Source organism: Triticum urartu, chromosome 6, assembly GCF_003073215.2.
Source record: "Triticum urartu cultivar G1812 chromosome 6, Tu2.1, whole genome shotgun sequence".
NCBI classification, from domain to species: domain Eukaryota; kingdom Viridiplantae; phylum Streptophyta; class Magnoliopsida; order Poales; family Poaceae; genus Triticum; species Triticum urartu.
In genome coordinates this window covers 129,189,663-129,203,303 of record NC_053027.1, presented here as the reverse complement: position 1 = coordinate 129,203,303, position 13,641 = coordinate 129,189,663, and positions in this window count along the sequence as shown.

Here is a 13,641-nt window from a genome sequence, read left to right as displayed (position 1 = left end):
GAAAATATCTGAGTATATCCACTTTGGGCAAGAGAAACTATGACTGTAAAATTCACACATGACTAGTTTTCACATACCAAGAGCGATACACTCCCTGAAAACGCCACCAGAAAAGAGTCTTGATACACCACAATCATAGCAGGTCAATTGTAGACCTTTCCGATAAGTAAAAGTGTCGAGTCCAATGAATGGCAAAAGGAACTGATGCATGGAAATTAGCCAGGAATCACTACAAGTGCCAGAAAGAGTTGTTGTTGGGCTTGTTTAATTTAAAGGTTACAAGAATTGAAGGATCAATACAAGAAAAGGAGTGCAGCAAGTGGCTCATTAATCATTAATTGTGCTAAAGGCAAGCTTGATGTGTTTCTCTTATGTAGATGGAATATCTCCTAGTTGTTATTACCCGTAATCCCTTGCATTACCTTTTGTTGTTTATCCTTTTTGTGTGCATAGAGCCTAAGTTTATGTGCTACAAAACCATTGACTCGCATACTTATGAGTATACACTTAGCAAGCATCCATAACTGCTATGAACAATTAAGATATACATCTAACCATAGCATTAAAATATGGGATCCATATTCATTCCTCGTCTATAACTCATAAACTTGGGCTTTAGCATTATTTCACTTCAGCCTCCATTCCGAGAATTATTATAATATAATGCTCTCCTCTTAATCATCAAAGATGGCTAAGACACTATCTTGTAAACTGTTGGGGAACGTAGCAGAAATTCAAAAATTTTCCTATGTGTCACCAAGATCTATCTATGGAGAAACCAGCAACGAGGGGAAGGAGAGTGCATCTACATACCCTTGTAGATCGCTAAGCGGAAGCGTTCAAGAGAACGGGGTTGAAGGAGTCGTACTCGTCGTGATCCAAATCACCGGAGATCCTAGTGCCGAACGGACGGCACCTCCGCGTTCAACACACGTACAGCCCGGTGACGTCTCCCATGCCTTGATCCAGCAAGGAGAGAGGGAGAGGTTGAGGAAGACTCCATCCAGCAGCAGCACAACGGCGTGGTGGTGGTGGAGGAGCGTGGCAATCCTGCAGGGCTTCGCCAAGCACCGCGTGAGAGGAGGAGGGAGAGAGAGGCAGGGCTGCGCCATGGAGAAGTCAAAACTCATCTGTTGGCAGCCCCCCAAGTCCTCAAGTATATATAGGGGATAGGGAGGGGTGCGCCCCACCTAGGGTTCCACCCTAGGGGCGGCGGACAGCCCAAAACCCCATCTAGTGGGGCGGCCAAGGGGGGAGAGGGGAAACTTGCCCCCTAAGTTAGGTGGGTGCGCCCCCTCCCCAAACCCTAGGCGCCTTGGGCCCTTGTGGGGGGCGCACCAGCCCACCTGGGGCTGGTCCCCTCCCACACTTGGCCCATGCAGCCCTCCGGGGCTGGTGGCCCCACTTGGTGGACCCCCGGGACCCTCCCGGTGGTCCCGGTACGTTACCGATAAAACCCGAAACTTTTCCGGCGACCAAAACAGGACTTCCCATATATAAATCTTTACCTCCGGACCATTCTGGAACTCCTCGTGACGTCCGGGATCTCATCCGGGACTCCGAACAACATTCAGTAACCACATACAAACTTCCTTTATAACCCTAGCGTCATCGAGCCTTAAGTGTGTAGACCCTACGGGTTCGGGAACCATGCAGACATGACCGAGACGTTCTCCGGTCAATAACCAACAGCGGGATCTGGATACCCATGTTGGTTCCCACATGTTCCACGATGTCGAGGATTCAATCAATCCCGTATACAATTCCCTTTGTGCAGTGGTATTGTACTTGCCCGAGATTCGATCGTCGGTATCCTGATACCTTGTTCAATCTCGTTACCGGCAAGTCTCTTTACTCGTTCCGTAACACATCATCCCGTGATCAACTCCTTGGTCACATTGTGCACATTATGATGATTTCCTACCGAGTGGGCCCAGAGATACCTCTCCGTCACACGGAGTGACAAATCCCAGTCTCGATTCGTGCCAACCCAACAGACACTTTCGGAGATACCCGTAGTGCACCTTTATAGCCACCCAGTTACGTTGTGACGTTTGGCACACCCAAAGCATTCCTACGGTATCCGGGAGTTGCACAATCTCATGGTCTAAGGAAATGATACTTGACATTAGAAAAGCTTTAGCATACGAACTATACGATCTTGTGCTAGGCTTAGGATTGGGTCTTGTCCATCACATCATTCTCCTAATGATGTGATCCCGTTATCAACGACATCCAATGTCCATGGTCAGGAAACCGTAACCATCTATTGATCAACGAGCTAGTCAACTAGAGGCTCACTAGGGACATGGTGTTGTCTATGTATCCACACATGTATCTGAGTTTCCTATCAATACAATTCTAGCATGGATAATAAACAATTATCATGAACAAGGAAATATAATAATAACCAGTTTATTATTGCCTCTAGGGCATATTTCCAACAGTCTCCCACTTGCACTAGAGTCAATAACCGAGTTCACATCGCTATGTGATTAACACTCAAGGTCACATCCCCATGTGACTAACACCCAAAGAGTTTACTAGAGTCAATAATCTAGTTCACATTACCATGTGATTAACACTCGATGAGTTCTGGGTTTGATCATGTTATGCTTGTGAGAGATGTTATAGTCAACGGGTTTGAACCTTTCAGATCCGTGTGTGCTTTACAAATCTCTATGTCATCTCCTAGATGCAGCTACCACGTTCTATTTGGAGCTATTCCAAATAACTGTTCTACTATACGAATCCAGTTTACTACTCAGAATAATCTGGATTAGTGTCAAAGTTTGCATCGGCGTAACCCTTTACGACGAACTCTTTTACCACCTCCATAATCGAGAAAATTCCTTAGTCCACTAGTTACTAAGGATAACTTTGACCGCTGTCTTGTGATCCATTCTTGGATCACTCTTGTACCCCTTGACTGACTCATGGCAAGGCACACTTCAGGTGCGGTACACAGCATAGCATACTGTAGAGCCTACGTCTAAAGCATAGGGGACGACCTTCGTCCTTTCTCTCTATTCTGCCGTGGTCAGGTTTCGAGTCTTACCCAATGTTCACACCTTATAACACAGCCAAGAACTCCTTCTTTGCCAATCCATTTTGAACTCCTTCAAAATCTTGTCACGGTATGTATTCATTTGAAAGTACTATTAAGCGTTTTGATCTATCCTTATAGATCTTAATGCTCAATACTCAAGTAGCCTAATCCAGGTTTTCCATTGAAAAACACTTTTCAAATAACTCTGCATGCTTTCCAGAAATTCTACATCATTTCCGATCAACAATATGTTAACAACATATACTCATCGGAAATTCTATAGTGCTCCCACTCACTTCTTTGGAAATACAAGTTTCTCATAAACTTTGTATAAACCCAAAATCTTTGATCATCATCAAAGCGTATATTCCAACTCCGAGATGCTTACTCCAGTCCTTAGAAGGATTGCTAGAGCTTTGCATTCTTGTTAGCATCTTTCAGGATTGTTAAAACCTTCTGGTTGTATCACATACAACCTTTCCTCAAAAAAAATCGTGAGGAAACAATGTTTTTGACATCCTATCTGCAAGATTTCATAAATAATGCAGTGACTGCTAATATAATTCCAACGGACTCTTAGCATCGCTACGAGTGAGAAAGTGTCACCGTAGTCAACTCCTTGAACTTGTCGGGAAACATCTTAACGATAAGTCGAGCTTTCTTAATGGTGACATTTACCATCATTGTCCGTCTTCCTTTTAAAATCCATCTGTGCTCAACAGCCTTACGACCATCGAGCCGTTCTGCCAAAGTCTACACTTTGTTTTCATACATGGATCCTCTCTCGGATTTTATGGCCTCGAGCCATTTATCGGAATCCGGGCCCACCATCGCTTCTCCATAGCTCGTAGGTTCATTGTTGTCTAGCAACATGACTTCCAAGACAGGATTACGTACCACTCTGAAGTAGTACGCATCATTGTCGTCCTACGAGGTTTGGGAGTGACTTGATCCGAAGTCTCATGATCAATATCATAAGCTTCCACTTCAATTGGTGTAGGTGCCACAGGAACAACTCTTTGTGCCCTGCTATACACTAGTTGAAGTGACGGTTCAATAACCTCATCAAGTCTCCACCATCCTCCCACTCAATTCTTTCGAGAGAAACTTTTCCTCGAGAAAGGACCTGATTCTAGAAACAATCCCTATTGCTTTCGGATCTGAATTAGGAGGTATACCCAACTGTTTTGGGTGTCCTATGAAGATGCATTTTATCCGCTTTGGGTTCGAGCTTATCAACCTGAAACTTTTTCACACAAGCGTCGCAGCCCCAAACTTTTAAGAAACCACAACTCAGGTTTCTCCAAACCATAGTTCAAACGGTTTCGTCTCAACGGAATTATGTGGTGCCCTATTAAAGTGAGTGTGGTTGTCTCTAATGCCTAACCCATGAACGATAGTGGTAATTCGTTAAGAGACATCATGGTACGCACCATATCCAATAGGGTGCAACTATGATGTTCGGACGCACCATCACACTATGGTGTTCTAGGCGGTATTAGTTGTGAAACATTTTGCATAGTGTCTTAATTGTGTGCCAAACTCGTAACTCAGATATTCATCTCTATGATCATATCATAGATATTTTATCCTCTTGTCATGACGATCTTTCAACTTCACCCTGAAATTACTTGAACCTTTCAATAATTCAGACTCGTGATTCATCAAGTAAATATACTCAACATCTACTCAAATCATATGTGAAGTAAGAACATAACGATATCCACTACACGCCTCAGCACTCATTGGACTGCACACATCAAAATGTATTACTTCTAACAAGTTGCTTTCTAGTTCCATTTTACTGAAAACGAGGCTTTCAGTCATCTTGCCCATGATTTGCATGTCTCAAGTGATTCAAAATCAAGTGAGTCCAAACGGTCCATTTGCATCGAGTTTCTTCATGCATATACACCAATAGACATGGTTCGCATGTCTCAAACTTTTCAAAACGAGTGAGCCCAAAGATCCATCAACATGGAGCTTCTTCATGCGTTTTATACCGATATGACTTACGTGGCAGTGCCACAAGTAGGTGGTACTATCATTACTATCTTATATCTTTTGGCATGAACATGTGTATCACTACGATCGAGATTCAATAAACCATTCATTTTAGGTGCAAGACCATTGAAGGTATTATTCAAATAAACAGAGTAACCATTATTCTCCTTAAATGAATAACCGTATTGCGATAGACATGATCCAATCATGTCTATGCTCAACGCAAACACCAATCTCGATGGTAGAGGGAGCGTTCGATGCTTGATCACATCAAGCTTGGAAAAACATCCAACACATATTGCCAGCTCACCTTTAGCTAGTCTCTGTTTACTCCGCAGCCTTTTATTTCGAGTTCACTAACATTTAGCAACCGAACCGGTATCTAATACCATGGTGCTACTAGGAGTACTAGTAAAGTACACATTAACACAATGTATATCCAATATACTTCTATCGACCTTGCCAGCCTTCTCATCTACCAAGTATCTAGGGTAATTCTGCTCGAGTGGCTGTTCCCCTTATTACAGAAGCACTTAGTCTCGGGTTTGGGTTCAACCTTGGGTTTCTTCACTAGAGCAGCAGCTGATTTGCCGTTTCATGAAGTATCCCTTTTTGCCCTTGCCCTTCTTGAAACTAGTGGTTTCACCAACCATCAACAATTGATGCTCCTTCTTGATTTCTACTTTTGTGGTGTCAAACATCGCGCGTATCTCAAGGATCATCATATATGTCCCTGATATATTATAGTTCATCACGAAGCTCTAGCAGCTTGGTGGTAATGACTTCGGAGAAACATCACTATCTCATCTGGAAGATCAACTTCCACTCGATTCAAATGATTGTTGTACTCAGACAATCTGAGCACAAGCTCAACGATTGAGCTTTTCTCCCTTAGTTTGCAGGCTAAGAAAATCATCGGAGGTCTTATACCTCTTGACGTGGGCACGAGCCTGAAATCCCAATTTCAGCCCTCGAAACATCTCATATGTTTCGCGACGTTTCAAAATGTCTTCGGTACCTCAACTCTAAACCGTTTAACTGAACTATCACATAGTTATCAAAATGTGTATGTCAGATGTTCGCAACATCCACAGACGACGTTCGAGGTCCAGCACACTGAGCGGTGCATTAAGGACATAAGCCTTCTATGAAGCAATGAGGACAATCCTCAGTTTACGGACTTAGTCCGCATAATTGCTACTATCATCTTTCAACTAATTTTTCTCTAGGAACATATCTAAACAGTAGAACTGAAGCGCGAGCTACGACATAATTTGCGAAGACCTTTTGACTATGTTCAGGATAATTAAGTTCATCTTATGAACTCCCACTCAGATAGACATCCCTCTAGTCATCTAAGTGATACATGATCTGAATCAACTAGGCCGTGTCCGATCATCACGTGAGACGAACTAGTCATCATCGGTGAACATCTCATGTTGATCGCATCTTCTATACGACTCATGTTCGACCTTTCGGTCCTCCGTGTTCCGAGGCCATGTCTGTACATGCTAGGCTCGTCAAGTTAACCTAAGTGTTTCGCATGTGTTCCGAGGCCATGTCTGTACATGCTAGGCTCGTCAACACCCGTTGTATTCGAACGTAAGAATCTATCACACCCGATCATCACGTGGTGCTTCGAAACGACGAACTTTCGCAACGGTGCATAGTTAGGGGGAACACTTTCTTGAAATTTTAATGAGGGATCATCTTATTTACTACCGTCGTTCTAAGCAAATAAGATGTATAAACATGATAAACATCACATGCAATCAAATAATGACATGATATGGCCAATATCATATTGCTCCTTTTGATCTCCATCTTCGGGGCTCCATGATCATCATTGTCACTGGCATGACACCATGATCTCCATCATCATGATCTCCATCATTGTGTCTCCATGAAGTTGTCTCGCCAACTTATTACTTCTACTACTGTGGCTACCGGTTAGCAATAAAGTAAAGTAATTACATGGCGTTGTTCAATGACACGCAGGTCATACAATAAATAAAGACAACTCCTATGGCTCCTGCCGGTTGTCATACTCATCGACATGCAAGTCATGATTCCTATTACAAGAACATGATCAATCTCATACATCACATATCATTCATCACATTCTTCTTGGCCATATCACATCACATAGCATACCCTGCAAAAACAAGTTAGACGTCCTCTAATTGTTGTTTGCATGTTTTACGTGACTGCTATGGGTTTCTAGCAAGAACGTTTCTTACCTACGCAAAAACCACAACGTGATATGCCAATTGCTATTTACCCTTCATAAGGACCCTTTTCATCGAATCCGATTCGACTAAAGTGGGAGAGGCTGACACCCGCTAGCCACCTTATGCAACATGTGCATGTCAGTCGGTGGAACCTGTCTCACGTAAGTGTACGTGTAAGGTCGGTCCGGGCCGCTTCATCCCACAATGCCGCCGAATCAAGATTGGACTAGTAACGACAAGCATATTGAACAAAATCAACGCCCACAACTACTTTGTGTTCTACTCGTGCATAGAATCTACGCAATAGACCTAGCTCATGATGCCACTGTTGGGGAACGTAGCAGAAATTCAAAAAAATTCCTACGTGTCACCAAGATCTATCTATGGAGAAACCAGCAACGAGGGGAAGGAGAGTGCATCTACATACCCTTGTAGATCGCTAAGCAGAAGCGTTCAAGAGAACGGGGTTGAAGGAGTCGTACTCGTCGTGATCCAAATCACCGGAGATCCTAGTGCCGAACGGACGGCACCTCCGCGTTCAACACACGTACAGCCCGGTGACGTCTCCCATGCCTTGATCTAGCAAGGAGAGAGGGAGAGGTTGAGGAAGACTCCATCCAGCAGCAGCACAACGGCATGGTGGTGGTGGAGGAGCGTGGCAATCCTGCAGGGCTTCGCCAATCACCGCGTGAGAGGAGGAGGGAGAGAGAGGCAGGGCTGCGCCATGGAGAAGTCAAAACTCATCTGTTGGCAGCCCCCCAAGTCCTCAAGTATATATAGGGGAGAGGGAGGGGTGCGCCCCACCTAGGGTTCCACCCTAGGGGCGGCGGCCAGCCCAAAACCCCATCTAGTGGGGCGGCCAAGGGGGGGAGAGGGGAAACTTGCCCCCCCAAGTTAGGTGGGTGCGCCCCCTCCCCAAACCCTAGGCGCCTTGGGCCCTTGTGGGGGGACGCACCAGCCCACCTGGGGCTGGTCCCCTCCCACACTTGGCCCATGCAGCCCTCCGGGGCTGGTGGCCCCACTTGGTGGACCTCCGGGACCCTCCCGGTGGTCCCGGTACGTTACCGATAAAACCCGAAACTTTTCCGGCGACCAAAACAGGACTTCCCATATATAAATCTTTACCTCCGTACCATTCCGGAACTCCTCGTGACGTCTGGGATCTCATCCGGGACTCCGAACAACATTCGGTAACCACATACAAACTTCCTTTATAACCCTAGCGTCATCGAACCTTAAGTGTGTAGACCCTACGGGTTCGGGAACCATGCAGACATGACCGAGACGTTCTCCGGTCAATAACCAACAGCAGGATCTGGATACCCATGTTGGTTCCCACATGTTCCATGATGATCTCATCGGATGAACCACGATGTCGAGGATTCGATCAATCCCGTATACAATTCCCTTTGTGCAGCGGTATTGTACTTGCCCGAGATTCGATCGTCGGTATCCTGATACCTTGTTCAATCTCGTTACCGGCAAGTCTCTTTACTCGTTCCGTAACACATCATCCCGTGATCAACTCCTTGGTCACATTGTGCACATTATGATGATGTCCTACCGAGTGGGCCCAGAGATACCTCTCCGTCACACGGAGTGACAAATCCCAGTCTCGATTCGTGCCAACCCAATAGACACTTCCGGAGATACCCGTAGTGCACCTTTATAGCCACCCAGTTACGTTGTGACGTTTGGCACACCCAAAGCATTCCTACGGTATCTGGGAGTTGCACAATCTCATGGTCTAAGGAAATGATACTTGACATTAGAAAAGCTTTAGCATACGAACTATACGATCTTGTGCTAGGCTTAGGATTGGGTCTTGTCCATCACATCATTCTCCTAATGATGTGATCCCGTTATCAACGACATCCAATGTCCATGGTCAGGAAACCGTAACCATCTATTGATCAACGAGCTAGTCAACTAGAGGCTCACTAGGGACATGGTGTTGTCTATGTATCCACACATGTATCTGAGTTTCCTATTAATACAATTCTAGCATGGATAATAAACGATTATCATGAACAAGGAAATATAATAATAACCAGTTTATTATTGCCTCTAGGGCATATTTCCAACATAAACTTGTAAGGTCTCATGACTAACTCATACGTCCATTTTGCATCATGCTTTTATATCGATGTTTATTGCATTATGGGTTGTTATGACACATTATGTCACAATACTTATGCCTATTCTCTCTTATTTTACAAGGTTTACATAAATAGGGAGAATGCCGACAGCTAGGATTATGGGTTGGAAAAGAAGCAAATATTAGAGACCTATTCTGCACAGCTCCAAAAGTCCTGAAACTTCATGGAAGTCATTTTTAGAATATATAATAAATACTGAGCGCAAGAAGATCACCAGGGGGCACACCCTGCCCACGAGGTTGGGGGCGCGCCCTACCCCCCGGGCGCACCCCCCTACCTCGTGGGCCCCTGGTGGACCTCTGATGACCATGTTCTGCTATATGAAGTCTTTCAATGAGGAAAAAATCATAATCCATCTTTTCGGACGAGACTCCGCCGCCACGGGGCGGAACCTTGGTGGAACCAATCTAGGGCTCTGGCGGAGCTGTTCTGCCAGGGAAACTTCCCTTCGGAAGGGGGAAATCATCGCCATCGTCATCACCAACGCTCCTCTCATCGGGAGAGGGCAATCTCCATCAACATCTTCACCAGCACCATCTCCTCTCAAAACCCTAGTTCATCTCTTGTATCCAATTCTTGTCTCCAAGTCTGGGATTGGTACATGTGGGTTGCTAGTAGTGTTAATTACTCCTTGTAGTTGATGCTAGTTGGTTTATTTGGTGGAAGATCATATGTTCAGATCCTATATGCATATTAATACCCATCTGATTATGAACATGAATATGCTTTGTGAGTAGTTACGTTTGTTCCTAAGGACATGGGAGAAGTCTTGCTATTTGTAGTCATGTGAATTTGGAATTCGTTCGATATTTTGATGAGATGTATGTTGTCTCTTCTCTAGTGGTGTTATGTGAACGTCGACTACATGACACTTCACCATTATTTGGGCCTAGAGGAAGGCATTGGGAAGTAATAAGTAGATGATGGGTTCCTAGAGTGACAGAAGCTTAAATCCTAGTTTATGCGTTGCTTCATAAGGGGCTGATTTGGATCCATATGTTTCATATTATGGTTAGGTTTACCTTAATACTTTTGTTGTAGTTGCGGATGCTTGCAATAGAGGTTAATCATAAGTGGGATGCTTGTCCAAGTAAGGGCAGTACCCAAGCACCGGTCCACCCACATATCTGATTATCAAAGTACCGAACGCGAATCATATGAATGTGATGAAAACTAGCTTGGCGATATTCCCATGTGTCCTCGCGAGCGCTTTTCTCTATATAAGAGGTTGTCCAGACTTGTCCTTTGCTACAAAAAGGATTGGGCCACCTTGCTGAACTTTATTTACTTTTGTTACTTGTTGCTCGTTACCAATTATCTTATCACAAAACATATGTTACCTATAATTTCAGTGCTTGCAGAGAATACCTTGCTGAAAACCGCTTATCATTTCCTTCTACTCCTCATTGGGTTCGACACTCTTACTTATCGAAAGGACTACGATAGATCCCCTATACTTGTGGGTCATCAAGAATCTTTTCTGGCGCCGTTTCCGAGGAGTGAAGCGCCTTTGGTAGGTGGAATTTGGTAAGGAAAAATTTATATAGTGTGCTGAAATTTACTGTCACTTGTTACTATGGAAAGTAATCCTCTGAGGGGCTTGTTCGGGGTATCTTCACCCCGACCAGTAGAGCAAAGAGTTGCTCCTCAACCTACTGAACCTACTGAAAATGAAAATGTCTTCTTTGAAATTCCTTCGGGTATGATAGAAAAACTACTAGCTAAACCTTCTGCAGGAGATGGAACATCACATCCCGATGAGCACCTAATATATGTGGATGAAGTTTGTGGATTATTTAAGCTTACAGGTGTGCCCGGAGATGTTACTAAGAAGAAGGTCTTCCCTTTATCTTTGAAGGGAGATGCATTGACATGGTATAGGCTATGTGATGATACGGGGTCATGGAACTACAAACGATTGAAATTGGAATTTCATTAGAAGTTTTATCCTATGCATCTTGTTCATCGTGATCGCAATTATATATATAATTTCTGGCCTCGCGAAGGAGAAAGCATCGCTCAAGCTTGGGGGAGGCTTAAATCAATGTTATTCATGCCCCAATCATGAGCTCTCAAGAGAAATGATTGTTCAAAATTTATATGATCGGCTTTCTGATAACAATCGCACCATGCTCGATACTTCTTGTGCTAGCTCTTTTATGATGAAGACTATTGAATTCAAATGGGATTTATTGGAAAGAATTAAACACAGCTCTGAAGATTGGGACCTCGACGAAGGTAAGGAGTCAGGTATGACACCTAAGTTTGATTGTGTTAAATCTTTTATGGATACCGATGTTTTTCGTAAATTTAGCACTAAATATGGACTTGACTCTGAGATAGTAGCTTCTTTCTGTGAATCTTTTGCTACTCATGTTGATCTCCCTAGGGAGAAGTGGTTTAAATATCATCATCCTATAGAAGTAAAAGTAGCTGCACCTATTAAAGTTGAAGAAAAGACTATCACTTATAATGATCCTATTGTTCCTACTTCTTATGTTGAGAAACCACCTTTCCCTGTTAGGATAAAGGATCATGCTAAAGCTTCAACTGTGGTTCGTAAAAGCAATATTAGAACTTATACACCTCCTGAGCAAATTAAAGTTAAACCTAATATTGCTATTGTTGAAGATCTCTTGTCTGATAATATTGATGGGCATGTTATTCATTTCCGTGATGAGACTGCTAGAATTGCTAAACTTGTGTTAAAGATAAACCTAGATCTTTGGTAGGCATGCCTGTTATTTCTGTTAAAATAGGAGATCATTGTTATCATGACTTATGTGATATGGGTGCCAGTGCTAGTGCTGTACCTCATGACTTATACAAAGAAATTATGCATGATATTGCACCTGCTTAGATAGAAGATATTGATGTCACAATTAAACTTGCCAATAGAGATACTATTTCACCAATTGGAATTGTTAGAGATGTTGAAGTCTTGTGTGGGAAAACTAAATATCCTGCTGATTTTCTTGTTCTTGGTTCCCCACAAGATAGCTTTTGTCCCATTATATTTGGTAGACCCTTCTTGAACACAGTTAACGCTAAGATAGATTGCAAAAAGGATGTTGTTACTATTGTTTTAGGTGATATGTATGATGAATTTAATTTCTCTAAATTTCGTAGACAGCACCGTGAAGAGGAATTGCCTAGTAAAGATGAAAAAGAATTCTTAGCACTTGTATTTGCTTGTGATAAGTTCAGACCTTATATTGTTGATTCTAAAGTAACTATTCACACTGATCATGCTGCTATTAAATACCTTATGGAAAAGAAAGATGCTAAACCTAGACTTATTAGATGGGTTCTCCTGCTACAAGAATTTGATTTGCATATTACTGATAGAAAGGGAGCTGAGAACCCCGTTGCAGACAACTTGTCTAGGTTAGAAAATGTGCTTGATGACCCACTACCTATTGATGATAGCTTTCCTAATGAACAATTAAATGTCATAAATGCTTCTCGTACTACTCCATGGTATGCTGATTATGCTAATTACAAAACAACAACAACAACAACAACAAATCCTTTAGTCCCAAACAAGTTGGGGTAGGCTAGAGGTGAAACCCATAAGATCTCGCAACCAACTCATGGCTCTGGCACATGGATAGCAAGCTTCCACGCACCCCTGTCCATAGCTAGCTCTTTAGTGATACTCCAATCCTTCAGGTCTCTCTTAACGGACTCCTCCCATGTCAAATTCGGTCTACCCCGCCCTCTCTTGACATTCTCCGCACGCTTTAGCCGTCCACTCTGCACCGGAGCTTCTGGAGGCCTGCGCTGAATATGCCCAAACCATCTTAGACGATGTTGGACAAGCTTCTCTTCAATTGGTGCTACCCCAACTCTATCTCGTATATCATCATTCCGGACTCAATCCTTCCTCGTGTGGCCACACATCCATCTCAACATACGCATCTCCGCCACACCTAATTGTTGAACATGTCGCCTTTTAGTCGGCCAACACTCAGCGCCATACAACATTGCGGGTCAAACCGCCGTCCTGTAGAACTTGCCTTTTAGCTTTTGTGGCACTCTCTTGTCACAGAGAATGCCAGAAGCTTGGCGCCACTTCATCCATCCGGCTTTGATTTGATGGTTCACATCTCCATCAATACCCCCATCCTCCTGCAGCATTGACCCCAAATACCGAAAGGTGTCCTTCTGAGGTACCACCTGGCCATCAAGGCTAACC